General features: G+C 34.9%; 1 non-coding gene across 1 annotated transcript; it reads left to right on the top strand.

Moving 5' to 3' along the window:
- The first annotated feature begins 10,474 nt into the window (after positions 1-10,474).
- On the top strand, positions 10,475-10,581 carry LOC132009403 (U6 spliceosomal RNA). The gene has a single exon (XR_009401901.1). It is a non-coding gene; the product is annotated as a U6 spliceosomal RNA (small nuclear RNA).
- Positions 10,582-24,031: the final 13,450 nt, after the last annotated feature.

Here is a 24,031-nt window from a genome sequence, read left to right as displayed (position 1 = left end):
GGTCAATTTAACTTTGGTTAAAAAGAGGTAAATGATTGACCCTTGGCCCTAATCCTTCAGAAAAGTGAGTTTGGCACTTAAGAGTTGTTCTCTTCTGGTAGAAAAGTGGGGTGGGGCATGGGCATCATGGTAATTAGCTCAACTCAGCTAGGTCACTCCAAACTAGAAATGGCAGTACTCAGCTTGTGAGTACTGTGTGTTATTGGAGAGGAAGGTGGAGAGGAAATAATGTATCTTGGCTCCCTACATCACCATCTTCCTTACTGGGGCCAACAGCCTTCTCCTGGCTCGGGTTTAAGACCCCACCAGTCAGCTACAAAAAGACACAGTTATCACCATAATTGGGCTAACTTCTTCTTGTAGGTCTGCTCCAATTGTTTCTCAAGATTTCTGACATGTCTCATGATGGAATCTTGCTCTGGTCTCCAAACTATTAATTCATTTCAAAAGACCCAAAAAGTAAAGAACAAGATAAATTATTGAACTTAGCATTATAATACTTTGAATTCCTGCGTAATTAAATATTTATTGATGTTCTTAGTGTGGAAGTTTGGATTCATATTTCCACAAGTGACGAAGAGTTTAAAGTTTATTCCTTCAAGAACAATGTGTAATTTGATGGAATCATAATATTAATATTTTATAGAAAGAATATTCTTGCTTATGACTGTACACATTGTGATTTATACTTTTAAATTTGGGACAAATCATAGAAAATGGTTTACCCAGTCATTTTCATAATTCATATGGCCCTCTTTTCTTTCTCCTCCATTAAACAATGTTTGTTTTTCCAAGAAGCAAAGCACTCCAAAGAATCTCCAGGAAAAATAAGCCATTTAGAAGGAAATTATCCATGGTATAGAGTAGCAGAGGTTGTATCCCTAGATATCATTATTTTTCTGAGGTCCATCAATGAGAATGTGATATTTACATCAAACTCTGTGAGTACATACATGTATGCTTGTATGTGTATGTATCTATGTTCATATGCGTGTTTGTGTGTATGCATTTGTGTGTGTGCAAAAGAAAGATAGAATAAGAAAAACTCATTTGTGTGAAGAGGGAAAATAAAATATCACTTGAGAACTTTATTTAATTGTAATGACTTTTTTTGACTCTCTTCTCCTATTAGGACTCAAGCTCCACAAAGAGGGGACTTGGTCTGTTATATCACTGCTGTAGACCCAATGAAAAGAACGGTACCTGCAAAATAATAGATATATTATAAGTATTTGCTTAGTTACTGAAATTTATGAATAAAGGGTAATCTATATTAAAATGTAGTTTTAGGTAAGTAGGAGTACAAATGATATATAATTGCTAGAGAAAAGAGTGTAGCAGTTATATTTGGCAAGATTACGAAAAGCACATTCTTTTATTGAGATGAAACTCACATAACATAAAATTGTCCTTTTAACCACTTTAAAGTGTACAAGTCACTGGCCTTTAGTACATTCACACTGTTATGCAACCATCACCACTATCTAATTCCAGAACTCCTAACAGAAACCCTGAACCAGCAAGAAGTCATTCCTCATCCTCCTCCCCCTAGCAACCTCTCATCTGCTTTCTGTCTCTGTGGAATTGCCTGTTTTGGACATTTAACATAAATGTAATTTCACGTATGTAGGGTTTTTTGCAAAAGCTAATAGAAGTTTACTAAGGTAAGTGCTAATCAAGAGAAAAAGACCTGAAAGTCAGTAAGAGGTCTATGATGTGTTAATTTGACCTGGTCCAACACCCTGTGTCCTGGCTCTGCGCTGATCTTGAAGACAACAACTCACATTCCCAATATGGGTTTCTAGTAACACAGGAAGCAGAACGGATCATACTCTCAGAGAAGTGTGATTTTTCTTTTGATCTGTCTGGAAGATCTCTGAAGGGCCATCATGTAGAATATATCAGTACATTATTTTTATGACTGATAAATTGATTCTGACAGATTTTGCCAGATTATATATTCCATTTTTAAAAATTAGTTAGCCTTCTTGAGCATAGCTGCCCCTCCAACATTCTTTCTCTTTGTGTAACCACACCATTGAGGCATAACATCCTGAATCTGCTCTAGAATCTCAAAATTTTCCTCCCAGACAGTCCCCCGAAAAGTACTTCTCAGCCTCTCGACTACAAAAGCAGGTCCTACAGGCAGTGGGGTTCCAGAGATCTACTTGTCTTGTGGCTTCCAAGACACACTTACATCCCTAAGTCCCCTTAATAAATAATCTTATCAAGCTAAACTTGCTGGCCTTTCTCTTCAGTCTTAGGGCTTTTTTGGTCTTTGGAGGCTATTTTGTATATGCCTAAAATGGAATACAATGTTATATTAGTTTTAGGTGTGCAATATAGTGATTTGACAATTCTATACCTTACCCAGCACTCACTGTGGTAAGTGTGGTCACCATCTGTCACCATACTCTTCACTACTTTTATGGAGGGATGGCATTTTAGAGTTCCCTACCCCATTAGTTTTGCTTATGTCACTCAAAAAAAATTTAATTGCTTCTATTTTTAATTTGATGTTGATTCCCAAAGATTTAAATATGCATTTAAACTTTTCAATATTTCTGGGATATTATCACAAAAAAGATTAAGTAAGGGAATGGTGGCAAAACACGTTTTCAAAAGCAAGTGATCTGTTAATGTGTGAGGCAAGCTAAAAGGAGGAAATAGGGAGTTAAATGTTAGTGATGAGCTAGAGAATGTACCCCATGTAAAGAATTACAAATCCACTGATTTAAAATCATATCTGGAGTAAAATATTTTTAAAAAGTCTGAATTGTCCATGAATCCCCAATTTTTCACTCTGAATTATATGAATCTGGCTAAAATTTTCCAGTGACTTGTAGTTTATATATCATGTATAATCTTAATATCACTCACTCACAATGACTTTTCTCATTCTAAGGGCAGGTTGTGGCATTCTAGATTTTTTTTAGCAGAGTTTACATGTGACAGTATTTTTAAAATATTTTATATTATATACAGTTTTATTTTTAACCATTTTTTTCTTAAGATTTTATTTAAAATCGAGTTAGTTAACATATAGTGTTGTATTAGTTTCAGGGGTAGAATTCAGTGATTCATCACTTACATTTACCACCCAGTGCTCAATACAAGGGTCCTCTTTAATGCCTATCACCCATTTAGTACATTCTCACCAACCTCCCTTCCAGAAGCCCTGTTTGTTCTCTATATTTAAGAGTCTCTTATGTTCTGTCTCCCTCTCTGTTTTTATCTTATTTTATTTTTCCTTCCTTTTCCCCCATGCTCATCTGTTTTGTTTCTTAAATTCCACAAATGAGTGAAATCACAGGTATTTGTCTTTCTCTGACTTATTTCACTTAGCACAATATACTCTAGCTCCATCTGCATCATTGCAAACAGCAAGATTTCATTCTTTTGATGGCTGAGTAATATCCCATATATATATATATATACTCACCTCTTTTTTTATCCATTCATCAGTATTTCTATAATTTGGCTATTATGTATAATGCTTCTATAAACATCAGGGTGCATGTATCCCTTTTAATTAATATCCCTGTATTCTTTGAGTAGATATCCTGTGCAATTACTGGATTGTAGGTTACTTTTTTTTTTTTTTTTTGCTAAGTTTTTATTTCAATTGCAGTTAGTTAACATATAGTGTAACGTTAGTTTCAGGTGTGCAGTTTAGTGATTCAACATTGACATACAATCCTGGGGCTCATCACAATACCTGGTGCTTAATCCTCATCACCTCAGGTTTACTGGTTTAATACAATGGGTTAAAAAACAAATAGCTATAAATATTGAGGAACTGACTTTTATATATCAGTTTCCATTTGAACAAACACCTTTTATCATAGTACTCCTTTGTGCCCTGCTCCTCTGTACTATAAACAGACTGCAGATTAGGACAACCTCAGTAATCCAGTGCTACCTGTGGCAAAATGGACAAGTCTTCATAATTCTGGAGTGTAATACTGAAGTGTTTATTTTTTAACAACCTGGGGCCACATTATTCATTTTTTTTCAGTAACGAAGAAGACATTTTGATTTTTATTGCTAATTCTGGCTACTACTCAGTTGTTTCAGAGTCTGGCAGGAAAGAGAGGGTCTAATAGACATCTTTCCAAAAGAACAAAGACATACACAAAAGCTTGTATTCAAATCTTCATAGAAGCCTTATTTGTCTTAGCCAACAGGCAGTAACCCAGATGGCCAATAATTTGTAAATGGATAAACAAAATTTGGCCTATCCATATAATAGGCTACTACTCAACAATAAAATGAACTAACATCTTACACATGCACCAACATGAATGAATCTCAAAACTTCCATGCTACATAAGGGAAATCAACCACAGAAGCCTACCTACTATATGATTTCATTTACATGAAATTCTGGGATAGACAAGATTATTATGTCAAAAGTAGATCAGTCATTGCCTGAAGTGGGGCAGGGTCAGAGAAAGACTGAAAAGGGGCATAAAAAACATTTGGAGGTGAAGGAATTGTTCCAAAACTAGATTTTAGACATAATTAAATGCTTATATATACTTACCATAATTAAATGCTTACATATACTTACCAAAACTCCTTTAACTGTGCATTTAAAATAGACTGATTTTATTGTATATAAATTATGCATGGATAATCTATATCTTAAAAAAGCTCTAAAAGAACTCAAGTTAATCATGTTTTAAAATATTAGCGTGTTAACTATGGATAATATCAAAGACAGTTTCTCTTCTCAAGAAACTAATGACCAAAAAAAAAAAAAAAGTCATAATAGAAAGTAGCTATCGGGGCGCCTGGGTGGCTCAGTGGGTTAAAGCCTCTGCCTTAGGCTCAGGTCGTGATCCCAGGGTCCTGGGATTGAGCCCCGCATGGGGCTCTCTTCTCAGTGAGGAGCCTGCTTCCCTTCCTCTCTCTCTCTGCCTGCTTCTCTGACTACGTGTGGTCTCTCTCTGTCAAATAAATAAATAAAATCTTTAAAATTTTTTTTTAAAAAAGAAATGTTAAAAAAAAAAGAAAGTAGCTATCAGAAATAACCATGTTATGCAGATGAATGTTGAGACACTATCTGAAAACTAATTAAAAGAGGCACAATTCATTATTTGTTATTTTATTTCTGACATTTTGTTACATTGGTCAAACAACACTATCTTAGAAAAAACAAGAGAAAGTTTGAAACATGGTTTGCATGTTACAATTACATAATTTTAAAATAATACTGGTGATATAGAGTGTATAATAAGAACCACAGGCCCAGTTTTGGGCATATCTCGAATGTGCAGATAGGGTGAAGAAATATCACTTTTAATGTTAAAATATATCAAAACAAATAAACATACAGTGATATGATTATATGATTTTACAAGGTTATACAGTACTACATGGAACAATGTATTTCTTCAAAATTACCATGTTTCCTCAAATTCTTTCTTAAAATTTTACTAGGAAAATAGAAAGAGTATAAGCTTATAATGGCCAATTTTTGAATGTTTGCACCATGACATCATTAAATCAGTGTATTGATAGAAGCTAATGATAATTGTTAAGGTTTTTGAAGAAGAGTGAAAGCAGAGTTATTCTGGCAAACATGATCTTGTAATGGCAAGGAAGTATCTCAGTACTATTAATAACATGGAGTGAAGCTAGAATAAATTTTGTTCCATCACAATCCTAATGCTAAGTCCAAAGGGCAAGTCCCACTCATTCTTTCTGATTCAAAAACCACCTAAAAAGATGATGTCTAAAGTAAGCAGTAGGTAGACGAATCTAGTCCTTGATAAGTTTTATTCTATATTATTCTATATTTCACTTTAATATATTGGTTTTGTAGTTTCTGGAATCCTCTCTAATTTGTCTTTTGTTGTACTGGCTTTCCATTCAGCTTTGCTATAGATATTATGTTAGGATTTACTATTCCAGGTTTCATTTTGACCCACCGTTATCCAAAAGAAATATCCTTTAATTTAAAAAATCTATATGTTGTCAACAAGAAAATATTGAGATTATTTGTATCAACTCAGCTTAGTAATAAGCAATTAAAATTCTATCCCAGACTCTGGCAAAGATTGTTTTTCTTATTTGAGGAGTTGGAACAAGGGATATTTGTTCACTTATAGAAAAGAAATTTAACAATATATAGGTATTTACTCCTTGACTTGCAAATATGTATTTTCTTTCTGTTTATAAAATGCCAAATTTAGTGAATTTTGGTGTGACTCCATCTTACTAAAATAGAAAATAATTTTTTTAATTAACTCTAGTTCAATAAATTGGATAGATATACAAAATTATTTACATCTGAATTTCAGATCCAAATGTTTCCACCAACATTTAATTTTATAAATATATAATAATAATGCCTCATACCATGGTTCATTGTGGTACATGTTGCATTTGAAAATATTTGCAAAATATAGAGTGCTTTTTAAATACTGATTGTAGGGTGCCTGGGTGGCTCAGTGGGTTAAGCCGCTGCCTTCGGCTCAGGTCATGATCTCAGGGTCCTGGGATCGAGTCCCGCATCGGGCTCTCTGCTCAGCAGGGAGCCTGCTTCCCTTCCTCTCTCTCTGCCTGCCTCTCTGCCTACTTGTGATCTCTCGCTGTCAAATAAATAAATAAATAAATACTGATTGTAATTCTTTTCCCTATCATAAATAATGGCAATAATAATAGACTCCCAGACTTTGATCCTGTAAGGATACACTGCTTGAACTCATGGAACCACAGCCCAGTTATCTTAAGCATCATTACAGGCTGATATGATAAAATGCTGCCAGGTGAGTTGGGCTAACTGCACTTTCCCAAGTGAAATCCAATTTGCTTATTATCCTGCAAGCATAATCAGAAATTTGGATGCTACAAGGTGGAAACTATGTTGGAAGACCCCAGACATAGTAGAGAGAAATAATGAAATTTGAAAATTGCCATACAGAAACTTACTGCTTCTGAATGCATTCTTTCAGAAACTTGTATCTGTGAAATACATTCTTTTCTTTTTTTTTTAAAGATATTATTTATTTCAATCTCAAGTAGGTGGAGAGGCAGGCAGAGAGAGAGAGAGGGGGAGGAAGCAGGTTCCCCACTGAGCAGAGAGCCCGATGCGGGGCTTGATCCCAGGACCCTGAGATCATGACCTGAGCCGAAGGCAGAGGTTTAACCCACTGAGCCATCCAGGTGCCCCTGTGAAATACATTCTTGTCGCATTAGAGAAATATTTGTAAATATAGTAATAGATATGAAAAAATATTTTGCATTGGTACAATGCTTAATATATAGCAAAATGTTGGCTTACAATGAAATTTAATTCAAATAGTGCTGATTCTCTAACATTGTCTGGGCATCTCGCCACAATCTGTCTCATTGTGACAGTACCAATACAGCTAATTAAATAACTTCTCATTAATTTTATCTGTGTAAACAATAATCTTTCACTGACTCTTCCATCTGTTTTGTATTAACTGTATCATTATATAATCATTCTGATGTTTTTTTTATAATTCCATAACCAAAAAACATATTTTAAGCTTTTCAGTTGCTTCATATTTAACTAACACTTGAAACTGCCTTTATTTCTTATGGTAGTTATTCTGGTGGATGTGCAGTAGTTTATATTTTTAACTTATATTTCTATGATAACTAACAAAATAGATCACCTTTTTATATGCTTATTTATCATTTGGATATCATTTTGTATGAAGTGTCTGGTGAGGAATTTTAACAATAGGAGATATTTATATCTTAGTGTGTAGAACTTTTTATACATTAAGAACAAAATTCCTTTGTAAGATGTATATCTCCTACTCTTTAGGATTTTTTTTCACTTTTTATTATCAGAACTTATTAACAATGCATCAGGTTTTGCAGTTTTACCTCTACTAATGGAGATTTGACTACAATGTTTAAGAAATTTTTACCTATTTCAACATCGTGATCAACCATTTTTTCTCTAAAGGGATTAATGATTTTACTTATCAGATTTATATCTACAACTTATTAGAAATTATTTTTTCCATATGACTATCCAATTTACCCAACATTATTTATTGAATCCCAGTCTTAGATGAAGGCATATGTGCCTCATTTTTACACTCTCTTCTGTTCATTGGTATCTTTGTCTAGCATTTTGCCTTGTTTTTTCTTGATTATCTATATTTTGTATAGATTTTTTTCACGTTTGTGTGGCTACTGATTATCATTCTGAGCATGGCTGAAGTACAGGGACATTTCTGCCTGATATGAGATTCTTATAATGAACAATCTTTGGTTTGGGGCTTCCTAGAGACAGCTAAGACCTTCTTTAATGCTACACTAAGTCTGAAATTCTAACTCAATCAACCTCCCTCTCTCATTTCACGGATGTCAGAATCATCTCACCCACACCTGCTCTTACTCCTCCCTCTCTTACCACGTACAATTCCTGCAGCGCGCGCGCGCGCGCGCGCACACACACACACACACACACACACACACACACATTGGCACCATATTTGGCAATATGTATATTGGCAACTTATTTCCAGAGAAATCAAACTGAGGGAGTTGATTATATAAAACTTGAAATTCATCCTTAATGTGATCCCAGTTCTTCCAATATTATAAATACCAGTACGTCTATCAATTATTAGCAAGACGGATTTTAAAGTGAATTTGGTGAATTCATTGCTGCTTATAAGCAACTGAAAATTAAATCTACTAGTATTTTCAAGAAAAAAATCTCATTTGGAAATTAGTATCTGACCTCTTAGGGCTGGCCATATAGCCACTTGCAGGAGGTAATTCCAAATATAAGCCTCTATCTGTACACTTATTACGATTCCATCCTGCCTCAAAATAGTGTACATTTAAATAATTTGTTGGTGTTAACATAACTCATAGAAGGAAGAATTTTTACATATGTGTGGTAAATAAGATAGGAAGTACTCCCAAATATTTTGGAAACTGTTGTTGCTTAGAAGGAGAAATTCTTGTACTTGTAGTGGAAATAATCTAAAGCAGCATTTCCCAAACAAAAAAAAATGTCAGCTTATGAACAAATAAGAACTTTTTTCATCAAAGATTAAATATACTAGAAGACATATAACTTAATTCTTCAAGCCTTGTAGCTTTCTTCTAAGGTCTTTGTAAATTCCAATCAATTGAATTTTATTGCACCTATTCATTGTCACCTTCTTTAACCATTGCAACCATTCTCTTATTAACAATGATCAGTGTAGTAAAAGCAAATACCATTAGGCTTTGCATTTTAAAGACTAAAAGTAAATTAAAAAAACAATCACTTGAAACTGTGCGTTTCTTAAATCCTTAGTTCTCTGGAAATCTTTATATTGTCATAGGGACTACCCCTAATGAAAATAACATTCCAGGAGCAATGAATCTGAGAAGGGAAGAAATATATTTTGGTATTTTTTGAAAATGTGATGTGTCTCTAAAAATCAAAGATTTAAACATATTCTTCCACTACAAATAAAAAAATGAGATACTCAGGGAGATCATGTAATTTCAGGGAGATCATGTAATCTTCAGAGATCTAGAACACAAAAAATCATGAGATTGTGCCCCATATCAGCCTCCACAGTGAGCTTGGAGTCTGCTCAAGACTCTTTCCCCGTCTCTCTACCTCTCCCCAACTCTCTCTCTCTCTCTAAAAATAAGTCTTAAAAAAGAATGTTCTTTCTCAGAGCATGGCCAAATCCATCTGCATCAGAACTCTTCTTAAATATGATAAGAAGAGAAAAATCTTCTGAAATAATTCTATATAAAATAGTGAGCCACATTAGTATTAACTTTTCAATTTACCCTGCTTTTTCGCTCTATGTTTTATATGCTATGCTTTGTTTGTTTATTTTTTGTCTCCAGCCACTAGAATATAATTTCTATTGTGACAGGAAAACTGTTTTATTCCATTTTTAAAATTTCCAGCTCCAAAACAAAGTCTAGTACACTGTATGGAATCTCAGACATCTTAAAAATAAGTATCCAGTTTTGAGCTTAAAATAATAGTTGTCCCCAAGCAATTTGATGTCTTTTATAAGTGTGGAGTTGCACTGTTCTCCCAAGCTTTAAAATTGAATTTTTGTAACTCTGTGTAAAGAGGGCCTGAGGCTGGAGGAAAATTTGAAAGAATAAGATATTGGAAGAAAACTTCTTAAGTGTTTCTAAAACTAAGTTTCAGTAACTCCGCTGGCCCATTTTTTTTTTTATTTCTTTCTCAAAATCTGCCATTTTTGTCTGCATACACCGAACCTGTGCTGTCTTTGTGGTTCTGTCTGTAAGTATACATCTTTTCCACTATTTTTTTCTCTTCAATATTCTTAGATGCTTCTTGCTCCTTCCCTGCACTCATAGCCCTGTTCTTATTTATATTTTACAGAAATAGGCATGACTCTTCCATGAATGGCAGATGCCATTCATTTCATTATTATATGTTTGTTTTAACCTGTTACATCCTTTACCCTAGGAATCAAAAGAAAGGACCGTGCTCACTTTGGAAGCACATACACTAAAATTGGAATGATACAGAGAAGATTAGCACATTCTCTGTGCAAGTAAGACATGTAAGTTTGTGACACATTCCGTACTTTTCAAACAAGCATATGAAAAGATGTTCAACATCATACCTCATTAAAGAATTGCAAATTAAAACAACAATGTTTGTTTCAACTACACGTACATTAAAATTACTAAAATCTAAAACACTGACATCAATGCTGACCTGGATGTGGAGTAACAGAGCAAATACAACATTCATGCTGGTGGGAATGCAAAATGGTACAACTACTTTGGAAGACTGTTTAGCAGTTTTTAACAAAAAATAAATATATTCCTGCCATATGATCCAGCAATCACACTCATTGGAATTTACCTAAATGAGTAGAAAACTTATGTCCACACAAAAACCCGAGCATGGATGTTTACAGTAGTTCCATTTATAATTTCCAAAACTTGGAAACAACCGAGATATCCTTCAGTAAGTGAATGGGTAAATAAACGGTGGTCCATCTAGACAATGGACTATCATTCAGTACTAAAAAGAAATGAATTGTCAAACAATGAAGAGGCTTGGAAGAACATTTTACTAAGTGAAAGAAGACAATCTGAGAAGGCTATATACTACATATCAACTATATGGAATTCTGGAAAAAGCAAAACTATGGAGAGAGTAAAATATCAGTGGGTGTCAGCGTATAATGAGAGGAAAGGATAATAGGTGGAACAGAGGATTTAGGGCAATGCAACTACTATTTATATTACTACAATGTTTGATACATGTCATTATACATTTATCAAAATCCATAAAACATATAACACCAAGAGTGAACCCTACTGTAAACAATGGAATTTGAGTGATAATGACACATTAGTGTTGGCTTATTGCTTGTAAGCAAATATTTAGCTCTCTGGTGTGGGGTGTTGATGGTGGGATAGGCTGAGTGTGTAGGGCAAGGAGGTATATAGGAATCCTGTGCTTTCCACTCAGTGTTGCTGTTAAGGTAAAACTTCTCTGAAAATCAAGTCTTTATTTTTTTTTTTAAACAAAGTACAGAGAAAGAAATTTCCTTTTTAAAAATTTTTTAGGTATTTATTTTTTATTATGTTCAGTTAGCCAACATATAGTGCATCCTGAGTTTTTGATGTAGTGTTCAACAATTCATTTGTTGTATATAACACCCAGTACTCTTCACAACACATGTCCTTGTTAATACTCATCATCCAGTTACCTGGCCCCCCCAACCCCCTTCCTTCTGTAACTCTCAATTTGTTTTCCTGATTCCAGAGTCCCTCAGGGTTTGTCTACTTCTCTGATTTCTTCCCATTCAATTTTCCCTCCCCTCCCTGCCATCCTCCATGCTATTCCTTATATTCCACATATGAGTGAAACCACATGATAATTGTCTTTCTCTGCTTGACTTATTTCACTTAGGATAATCCCCTCCCTTTGGACTTGAACCAAACACAATTTGGTAATGGCCCCTTTAAATAATTGCTTTGTCTAAAGAAACCCCAGGTTTCTTTAAGGTAGTCTGTGATTAAAATAGATGAAGTATGGGGCGCCTGGGTGGCTCACTGGGTTAGGCCGCTGCCTTCAGCTCAGGTCATGATCCCGGGGTCCTCAGATTGAGTCCCGCATCGGGCTCTCTGCTCAGCGGGGAGCCTGCTTCCTCCTTTCTCTCTCTACCTGCCTCTCTGCCTACTTGTGATCTCTCTCTGTCAAATAAATAAATAAATTCTTAAAAAAAAATAAAATAAAATAGATGAAGTATATTTTTAAAGGAATAATTTGTGTATTTATCATAACTAGACAGATAACCGAGACTAAACAAATGTGCAGTTGTTATCCCAGCAATCAGACTACAAAAATAAATAAAAGGCATCCAAATAGGAGTGTCTGGGCCTCTGTCACTAAGCATCTGCCTTCAGCTCAGGTCATGATCCCAGGGTCCTGGGATCCCAGGTTCCCTGTTTGGGGGGGAGCCTGCTTCTCCCTCTTCCTCTGCCTGCCACTCCCCCTGCTTGTGCTCTCTCTTTATCTCTGTCAAATAAATAAATAAAATCTTTTTTAAAAGGCATTTAAATCAGCTAGGAAGAACTCAAACTTTCTGCAGATGACATGATACTGTATGTAGAAAACCCAAAAAACTCTACCAAAAAATTGCTAGAACTGATACAGGAATTCAGCAAAACTGCAGGATATAAAATCAATGCACAGAAGTTTGTTGCATATCTGTACACCAATAATTAAGTAATGGAAAGTAATTAAGCAGTTAAGTAATTAAGTAATGGAAAGAAAATTCAAGGAACCAATCCCATTTGCAACTGTACCAAAAATCATAGGATACCTAGGAATAAACCTAGCCAGAGAGGTAAAAGACCTCTATCCTGAAAACTATGGAACACTAATGAAAGAAATTGAGGATGACATAAAGAAATGGAAAAACATTCCATGCTCATGGATTGGAAGAAAAATATTGCTAAAATGTCTGTACTACCCAAAGCAATCTACACATTCAATGCAATCTCATCAAAATAACACCAGCGTTTTTCACAGACCTACAACAAACATTTCTAAAATTTCTGTAGAACCACAAAAGACTCCAAATAGCCAAAGCCATCCTGAAAAAGAAAAGCAAAGCTGGAAGTATCATAATTCTAGACTTAAAGCTGTATTTCAATGCTGGAATCATCAAGACAATATGGCACTGCAACAAAAACAGACACATAGATCAATGGAACAGAATAGAGCCCAGAAAGGTACTTCAACTATATTGTTAATTAATCTTTGACAAAGGGGGAAAGAATATCCAATTGAAAAAAAAAAAAAACAGTCTCTTCAACAAATGTTGTTGGGAGAATTTGGCAGCAATATGAAGAAGAATAAAACTGGGATGAAATTTTCTTACACCATAAATAAAAATAAATTCAAAATGGATGAAAGATCTAAATGTGAGACAGGAATACATTAAAACCCTAAAGGAGAACACAGGCAAATATCTCTTTGACCTCAGCCACAGCAACTTCTTGATAAACACAATTACAAAGACAACGAAAGCAAAAGCAAACATACACTCTTGGGACTTCACCAAGATAAAAAGTTTCTGCACAGTGAAAGAAACAATAAAACTAAAAGGCAACTACAGAATGGGAAAAGATATTTGCAAATGACATATCAAATAAAAGGCTAGAATCAAAAATGTATAAAGAGCTTATCCAATTCAACAGCTCAAAAATAAAAAAATCCAGTTAAGAAATGGGCAAAAGACATGAACAGACATTTCTTCAAAGAAGACATACAATGGCTAACAGGAACATGAAAAAATGTTCACCATCAGTCATAATTAGGGAAATATAAATCAAAACCATGATGAGATAACCTCACATCAGTCAGAATAGCTAAAACTAACAACACAAGAAACAATAGATATTGATGAGTATGTGGCAAAAAGGGAAACCTCTTATACTGTTGGTGGGAATAAACTGGTGCAGCCACTCTGGCAAACAGTATGGAGGTTCCTCAAAAAGTTAAAAATGGAACTACCCTGTGACCTAACAATTGCACCCCTAGGTATTTATCCAAAACATACAAAAATGGTGATTCTAAGGGGTACATACACCCAATGATTATAATAGCATTATCAAGAAGAGCCAGATTATGGAAAGCCAAGGGGCACATACACCCAATGTTTATAGCAGCATTATAAAAAAGAGTCAGATTATGGAAAGAGCCCAAATATCCATCTACTGATGAATGGGTAAAGAATGAATCATTAAATACTACATCAAAAACTAATGATATACTATATGTTGGCTAACTGAAAATCATAATTTTAAAAAGAAGTTATATATATACATATAGATAGATAGATAATGGAATTATAATTAATCATGAAAAAGAATGAAATTTGCCATTTAGAATGACATGGATGGAGTTAGAGAGTATTATGCTAAGCAAAATAAGTCAGAGAAAGACAAATACCATATTATTTCAATCACATTTAGAATATAAGGAACAAAATGTATGAACAGAGGGAAAAAAAGAGAGATAAGCAAACCAAGAAACCAACCTTTAGCTATAAAGAACAAATTGATGGTTACTGGAAAGAAAGTGGGTGGGGGGATGGAGATTAAGGAGGGTACTTGTGATGAGCACTGGTCTATGGAAGTGTTGAAGCACTAAATTGTATACCTGAAACTAATATAACATTGTATGTTAACTAAATGAAATTTAAATAAAAACTTAAGAAAAAAAGCTTTAAAAAATAAAATAAATAATCAAACGTGTAGTTAACCAGAATGTGGAAGAAAGACTGGCAGTTTCTTATAAAACTAAATGTAGATTTACCATAAAATCCAGCAACCACACTCAGGTGTTTACCCAAGTGTCTTAATCCATCTGGGCGGCTATAGATTGTCCAGTTTATAAGCAGCAAATATTTATTTCTTGTAAGTCAGGAACCTGGAAGATGAGGTGCCAGTGTGATCAGGTTCTGATGAAGGTCTTCTTCTTTGTCACAGATTTCCAACTTCTCAGTATGTCCTCACATGGTGAGAGAGGCTAAGGAGCAATGTGGGATTACTTTTATAAAAGTGTTAATTCCTTTCATTCTCTCATGATCTAGTCACCTCCCAGAAGTCCCATCTTTTAATATCATCACATTAACCTTTAAGGTTCCAACATATAAGTCTGGGGAAAATACAAACATTCAGACCCTAGTACCCAAGTGTTGAAAACTTATATCCACACAGAAACTTGCACATGACCATTTATAATAGCTTTATTCATAAAGCTTCTAAAAAACTAGAAGCAAAGAAGATGTCCTTCAATAAGTGAATGGATAAGCAAACTGTAGTACATCCACACAAAAGAATATTATTCAGGGACAAAGAGAAATGAAATATCAAACCATGAAAAGACATGGAAGGATCTTAAATGCATATTGCTAAATGAAAGAAGTCAGTTTGAAATGACTGTATATACTGAGTGATTCCAATTACATGACATTCTGGAAAAGGCAAAAGTATAGTGATAATAAAAAAGATCAGTGTTTGCCAGGGGCTTGGGAGAAAGGGATGAAAATTGAGTACATGAAGTATAGTTGTGTGTTTTTGTTTTGTTTTTTTAGGATGACAAAACTATTCTGTGTTACATAATTTTGGATAGATAAAGTTATGATTTTGTCAAAACCCATAGAAACTTAAAGCACAAAGAGTAAAGCTTAATGTATGAAAGTTTTAAAAATATCATTTAGAAAACAAGATGGGATTGGGAGGGAGACAAACCCTAAGTGACTCTTAATCTCACAAAACAAACTGAGGGTTGCTGGGGGGAGGGTGGTTGGGAGAAGGGGGTGGGATTATGGACATTGGGGCGGGTATGTGCTTTGGTGAGTGCTGTGAAGTGTGTAAACCTGGTGATTCACAGACCTGTACCCCTGGGGATAAAAATATATGTTTATAAAAAATAAAAAATTTTTAAAAAGTAAAAAAAAATATCATTTAGAATGTTAGGTTTCAGGATGGGATGAATTCTTTGTTGACAAGAGAATCGAACTATTTTATTAATGTATGAACTTCACTGAAAGGGGTGGGGTAAAATGTTGCTAATCTAAGTAATTTTGGAAATAAATAGACTTGGTAGAGATTAAAGGCAAAGGAAATGATATAAAGCACTGTACTCTAGTTTATGAAGTTATTTCCCAAGGGGATCCAGGTTAATAGTTATGGTGCCACTATTCATGAATACTGGAATTGAGCAATTAAGTAAATAAATGTCAAGCAGTTGAAAGGAGGTTTCTCACTGGTAAAGAGTGGGTGTACAGATAAGCAGGGTTAGAAGGTTCAAATAATCTACATGGTAATAGATTAGAATTAGGGAAATCAATATGAGCTCCTGATTACCTTAATCTAGATAAATGGTTAAACAGACACAGAGATTTGTATATACATATATAGTTCTTTCCTCTGTCAACTGAGAAGGCCTAGAAACAACAATATTCCAGTAGCAACAAACATAGATACTGGTTTCTAGTAACATTCTCTAAGGAAAGGAAACAGGGTGAAACATACTGTGGAAAATTTGCATCTGCCACCATTAAGTTTGACATAGATTCTGTGAACCAAATACTTTACAAGTAATCAATGTATAGTATTTTATTGTCATTCATAATTAAAAGTGAAAATTCCACTCAATGTATAAACTAGAGCAATAGATTTTAATGTAACAGAGTACATACAAAAAGTTAATTTAAATTTTTTCAGATTACACATTTTAACTTATCTTTCATAATTACCAGTTGTCAATTTTTGTATAGAATCAAAGAATAATATTTATAATTATCTGAAAAGGATATCAAAATGCAAATATCTTCTATGCTTTCCATTTACATAACTAAATGAGGTGAAGTTTCCTTCACATATCATTCCTATATTTCAAACCAACACAATATATTGCAAGAGTTTAGAATGTAGAAACATTCTAAGAATGTTATAAGATATACGATATATGATTTTATTTCTTTAAGCCAGATGTTGAATTGTTTGTAAAAATGTAAAACAAGGGTGCTTTTCTTATTCCATTTATTTTTATTTTAGAAAATACAGTTACTTTTCATAAAAATGTGTTATATATCAACATGTGGTGAAACACATTAAAACACAGCCACTTTTATATTTTCAAAATATCTATTTAATGTATGAGAAAGCAACTGATTTCTGTGCATTGATTTTACATCCTGTAACATTACTGAATTGCTACATGAGTTCTAGTAATTTGGGGGTGGAGACTTTTGAGTTTTCCATATAAAGTACCATGTCATCTGAGAAGAGAGAGAGTTTAGACTTTTTCTTTGCCAGTTTGAATTTATTTTATTTATTTTTGTTGTCTGATTGCTGTTACTAGGACTTCTAGTATTATGTTGAACAACGGTGGTGAGAGTGGGCATCCTCGTTGTGTTCCTGATCTCAGTGGGTAGGCTCTCAGCTTTTCCCCATTGAGGATGATATTTTCCATGGGTTTTTCATAGATGGATTTTATGAAGTTGAGGAATGTTCCCTCTATCCTTATACTCTGAAGAGTTTTAATCAGGAATGGATGCTGTGTCTTGTCAAATGCTTTTTCTGCATCAATTGAGAGGACCATGTTTTTCTTGTCCCTTCTCTTATTTATGAATTCTATCACATTGATTGATTTGTGAATGTTGAACCATCCTTGCATCCCAGGGATAAATCCCACCTGGTGATGGTAGATAATTTTTTTAATGTATTGTATTAGCTAGGATCTTGTTGAGAATCTCGGCATGCATATCATGAGGGATATTGGTCTGAAATTCTCCTTTTTGGTGGGGTCTTTCCCTGGTTTGGGGATCAAGGTAATGCTGGCTTCATAGAAAGAGTCTGGAAGTTTTCCTTCTGTTTCTACTTTTTGAGACAGATTCAGGAGAATAGGTATTTGGAAGGGGAGGTGAACCATGAGAGACTATGGACTCTGAAAAACAATCTGAGGGTTTTGAAGGGGTGGGGGGTGGGAGGTTGGGGTACCAAGTGGTGGGTATTATAGAGGGCACAGATTGCATGAAGCACTGGGTGTGGTGCAAAAATAATGAATACTGTTATGCTGGAAAAAAAATAAATTAAGAAAAAAAAGGAGAATAGGTATTATTTCTTTTTTGAGTTCTTGGTAGAATTCCCCAGGGAATACGTCAGGTCCTGGACTCTTATTTTTGGGGAGGGAAATTAGAGGATTGATTCCATTTACAATGGCACCAAAAACTGTAAGATACCTTGGAATAAATCTAACCAAAGAGGTAAAGGATCTATAGTCAAAGAACTACAGAGCAGTCATGAAAGAAATTGAAGAAGCTACAAAAAGATGGGAAAACATCTATTCTCATGGTTCTGAGGAATAAACATTGTTAAAACGTTTATACTGCCCAGAGCAATCTATACTTTCAATGCCATCCTGATCAAAATAACATTGTCATTTTTCAAAGTGCTGGAACAAACAATCCTAAAATTTGTATGGAACCAGGAAAGACCCTGAATTTCCAAGGAAATATTGAAAAAGAAAAACAGAACTAGGGGAATCATGTTGCCTGATTTCAAGCTTAATTACAAAGCTGTGATCACCAGGACACCATGATACTGGTGCAAAAACAGACACATAGACCAATGGAACAGAGTAGAGAGTCCAGATATGGACCCTCAATTCTATGGCTAAATAATCTCCGACAAAGCAGGAAAAAATACACAGTATTTTTTCAACAAAGAAGAACAAAGAAGCAACCCATGGGATGGGAGAACGACACTACAGACAAAGAGCTGATATCCAATATCTATAAAGAACTCCTCACACTCAATACCCAAAAAAACAAATAATAAATCAAAAAATGGGCAGAAGACATGAACAGACACTTCTCCAATGAAGACATACAAATGGCAAGCAGACACATGAAAAAATGTTCATCATCAGGAAAATCATCAGGAAAATTAAAATCAAAACCACATTGAGATACCACCTTATACCAGTTAGAATGGCCAAAATTAATAAGGCAAGAAACAACAAATATTGGAGAGGATGTGGAGAAAGGGGAACCCTCTTACACTGTTGGTGAGAATGCAAGTTGGTGCAGCCACTTCGGAAAACTGTATGGAGGTTCCTCAAAAATTTAAAAATAGAGCTACCCTATGACCCTGCAATTGTACTATAGGGCATTTACCCCAAAGATACAGATGCAGTGAAAAGAATGGCCATATATACCCCAATGTTCATAGTTGCAATGTCCACAAGAGCCAAACTGTGGAAAGAGCTGAGATGCCCTTCAACAGATGAATAGATAAAGAAGATGTGGTCCACATATTCAAAGGGATATTACTCAGCCATCAGAAATTATGAGTACCCTACTTTTTATCAACATGGAAGGGACTGGAGGAGATTAAGCTGAGTGAAGTAAGTCAAGCAGAGAGAGTCAATTATCACCTGGTTTCACTTACTTGTGGAACATAAGGAATAACTTGGAGGACATTAGGAGAAGGAAATGAAAAGTGAAGGGCGGTGGGAATTGGAGGGAGAAATAAACCATGAGAGACTGTGGACTCAGAGAAACAAACTGAGGGTTTTAGAGGGGAGGGAGAAAGGGGATAGGTGAGCCTGGTGGTGGGTATTATGGAGGGCACATACTACATGGAGCACTGGGTGTTATACGTAAACAATGAATCTTGGAACACTACATCAAAAACTATTGAGGTATGATGACTAACATAACACATACACGCACACACACAGAGCCCATTAATTTGAAAAGATTAAAAAATATACCTATTTAATTTAAATAATCATTGAAGATACAGTTTACATCAGCAAAATTTGTGGTGCTCTCAGTAATTTTTAAGAAAGTGAAAGAGTTGGGACACCTGGGTGGCTCAGCCAGTTAAGTGTCTGCCTTCTGCTCAGGTCATGATCCCAGGCTGGGAGAGAGTCCCACATTGGGCTCATTGCTTAGTGGGGAGCCTGCTTCTTCCTCTGCCTGTTGCTCCCTTTACTTGTGTGCTTGCTCTCGTGCTCTCTCTCTCTGACAAATAAATAAATAAAGTCTTTTTTTTTTTTTAAGGTGAAAGCGTCTGGAAACCAAAATTTTGAGAAGTACTAGACTAGTATATGTGTAGCCCAAGACTTTTAAATGAGGTCCATGTGTGCTAGGTTCTGCATTCAATAAACCCGACTGCTTCACTCTTGTATTTGCATTTATTTTGCTACTTATACCTTTATAAACTAGTTAAGCTGTATGAATGAGTTCCATGGGAAGTGTGTTGTCTATTACAAAGCCAGAGCTTTTGAAAGTCATGCTTGTGGTGAGAATTTTGGTGTGGTATTTGGAATGAGATAACCTTGAGAAAAGTTCTAAAAAAAGCTTGGGAGGCATGCTTGGTGCTGCTTAGTCCAGCCATCCATCTTCCTTATTCAAATGTAGTTTTCTGATTTCAGGGTTTTGTTCTTAACTAAGGAATTAGTGTATAAATGGAGCTATTGTCAGTACTTTACTTTTCATGATACTTTTATTAGGCTTTTCACAAAATTTGTAAGATGTAAGAAATATTTCACCTATTTTTCCAGTAAATACACACATACCTCCACCTGACAGTTAGTCTGATAACTGATGCACACCAAGTAGTTCAGCAGCTTTTCTTTACTAAAAGAGCAAGTAGCATATTATTAGATAAAAACATAGCAATAGTTCCCACTGGGAAAGAGCTAGTACTTAAGGCTGATGTTTCTTCCCAGATATACACTGCACTATAAGGAACACTTATGAGTTTCTAAGACAAGAAAATATGTTCCAAACAGAGGAATTTATTATTTTTATTTGCATAAAACAAAACATGAAAAATCTAGAGGAAATAATGTTTAGAATGTTTAGCATATTCATAATAAAGTAATGTGACTTTCACGAATGAGAAATGATGTAAATTTAAGAATCTTCAAATAATTTTCATCAAAATGCTTTTAAGCCCCCAAAATATTTTATTCTACTCAAATTTGATCACATTATTGTAGTCAGCTATTGATGAATGAGCATGTGATTCAAAGAGAAAGGTCTAGTTCCATTGGACTGTTATTAATTAGTTTGATTTGGCTAAACAGTGTCACCATCAACAAAATTAATGGCAATTGAGAGGAAAAAATGAGCAGACGGGTGGTTACCATATGCTCATGCCACACTCATAATTGATAATAATTAAGTAATTATGGGTGGAAGAAAATGTTCATTCAAATGTCTATGGCATTTGAAATGCCTGTTTATAAAACCGTGTCATTTATAATGGATACTGTTCCACTTGATCTCAGAATTAGCAAGAAATACTGAGGGTAAAGGAAAGAAATCATTACAGTGTTTTTTAACCCAAATTCATGCACTGACCAAATTTATTACATTTTTAATAAGGAATTAATAAACATAAATTTACCTCTATTTTCTTATTTTTTTGATACCAAGACAAAAAGGTATGCTCATTTCATGGGGTGTTAACTATTGAGATGGCTGTGGATGGTGATGAATGTGCTATTAGCACGTCTTGGAAAATGGCTTGACTACTTCAGGTCCTCAGTCTTCAGTTGCTTGTTCTGACAGGAAAGCTAAGAACATTAGGTCTGGTTTCAAAACATCATTCACAGTGTATGAACAACAGTATTCTGACCCCCCAAATGTTGTCTTTTCATGTTGCTTTTTCCCCAGCCTCCTCTTGATCTTTTCACTGGAAACAGATGCCTTTATTGCTCATCAATTCTCCTAAGAACTTTACCTTGCATGAGAAAATTGTTTCCTTTCTATTTACTATCCTAGAGGTCAATGATTAGAAATATAAGCTTTCTTTTTATTGTCTCAACTAGTTTGCTTCTTTTAGTAATAAAAGAAAGAAGCCAACTAGTAACACTAAAATTGCAATGATCTTTAAAATGTTATTTTAACTGTCATTTTACTTTCTTTCATAATACCCACCTTGTGTAAACAAACTTGACATTGATCCTCCTCAACCTTTTTTACAGTCAGAAAATGAATTGGGCTAGAATTCAGAGAAATTCCTGCTCAGATACAATATTGATTCCTCACACTTGAAGTGAATTTCTAGCACTGGATAAAATTCAATTAAACACCTAATATCAAAGAATAGCAATGTTTATTCTCATTAAAGTAGGTAAGTAAACTACATTTCTAATGCCACAAGATGTGTCTTTGAGGCATAAAAAAACAATTAGCCTTGCTCACCTGAATTTCATTAAAGATTCTGAAATGCTATGACACGTAATCTACTATCCAATAAACAAGTTCAAGAAAATATTTCCTATATTTGTTTGTTAGGGTTGCCATAATAAAGTACTACAGACTGGATGGTTTAAATAACATAAATTTATTTTATCACATTTGTGGAGGATAAATGTTCTAGATTTAGGTGTCAGTCAAGCTTTTCTCCTCAGCTTATAGATAACTAGCTTATTTTGTCTTCACATGGTCTTTGCTCTGTCTTTGGGTACAAATTTCCTCTTTTTTTTTTCTTTACTAATTTTATTTATTTATATATTTTTTGATATTTTATAATTTTTTATTTTTTATAAACATATATTTTTATCCCCAGGAGTACAGGTCTGTGAATCACCAGGTTTACACACTTCACAGCACTCACCAAAGCACATACCCTCCCCAATGTCCATAATCCCACCCCCTTCTCCCAAACCCCCTCCCCCCAGCAACCCTCAGTTTGTTTTGTGAGATTAAGAGTCACTTATGGTTTGTCTCCCTCCCAAGAAATTTGCAAACGACATATCTGATAAAGGACTAGTGTCCAGAATCTATAAAGAACTTAGCAAACTCAACACCCAAAGAACAAATAATCCAATCAAGAAATGGGCAGAGGACATGAACAGACATTTCTGCAAAGAAGACATCCAGATGGCGAACAGACACATGAAAAAGTGCTCCATATCACTCGGCATCAGGGAAATACAAATCAAAACCACAATGAGATATCACCTCACACCAGTCAGAATGGCTAAAATCAACAAGTCAGGAAATGACAGATGCTGGCGAGGATGCGGAGAAAGGGGAACCCTCCTACACTGTTGGTGGGAATGCAAGCTGGTGCAGCCACTCTGGAAAACAGCATGGAGGTTCCTCAAAATGTTGAAAATAGAACTGCCCTATGACCCAGCAATTGCACTATTGGGTATTTACCCTAAAGATACAAACGTAGTGATCCAAAGGGGCACGTGCACCCGAATGTTTCTAGCAGCAATGTCCACAATAGCCAAACTATGGAAAGAACCTAGATGTCCATCAACAGATGAATGGATCAAGAAGATGTGGTATATATACACAATGGAATACTATGCAGCCATCAAAAGAAATGAAATCTTGCCATTTGCGACAACATGGATGGAACTAGAGCGTATCATGCTTAGTGAAATAAGTCAAGCAGAGAAAGACAACTATCATATGATCTCCCTGATATGAGGAAGTGGTGATGCAAAATGGGGGCTTAAGTGGGTAGGAGAAGAAAAAATGAAACAAGATGGGATTGGGAGGGAGACAAACCATAAGTGACTCTTAATCTCACAAAACAAACTGAGGGTTGCTGGGTGGGAGGGTGTTTGGGAGAAGGGGGTGGGATTATGGACATTGGGGAGGGTATGTGCTTTGGTGAGTGCTGTCAAATTTCCTCTTCTTATAAGGACACCAAGCGCATTGAATTAGGGCTCATCCTAATGACTCCATTCTAACTTGATATCTCCTTAAAGATCTTACCACCAAGCACAGTCACATCCTGAGGTATTGTAGTTTAGGACTTTAGCATATGTAGCATTCCATAGCATATCAGTTTTAGTGAGATACAATTCAGCCCATAATATAAACTATAAGATTAAAACATTTAGGTAGGTAGTTTTTCCTTTAAAATATTCTTATCTATAAAAAAAATATTCTTATCTATAATTATATTCAGACACATGCAATAAATAGTGATCTTGTTCAGCTGAGCTGTCACTTGGATG

This window comes from Mustela nigripes, chromosome 1 (genome assembly GCF_022355385.1).
Source record: "Mustela nigripes isolate SB6536 chromosome 1, MUSNIG.SB6536, whole genome shotgun sequence".
NCBI lineage: Eukaryota > Metazoa > Chordata > Mammalia > Carnivora > Mustelidae > Mustela > Mustela nigripes.
The sequence above is the reverse complement of the archived record's forward strand: the minus strand, read 5'-3'. Positions and strand labels throughout refer to the sequence as shown.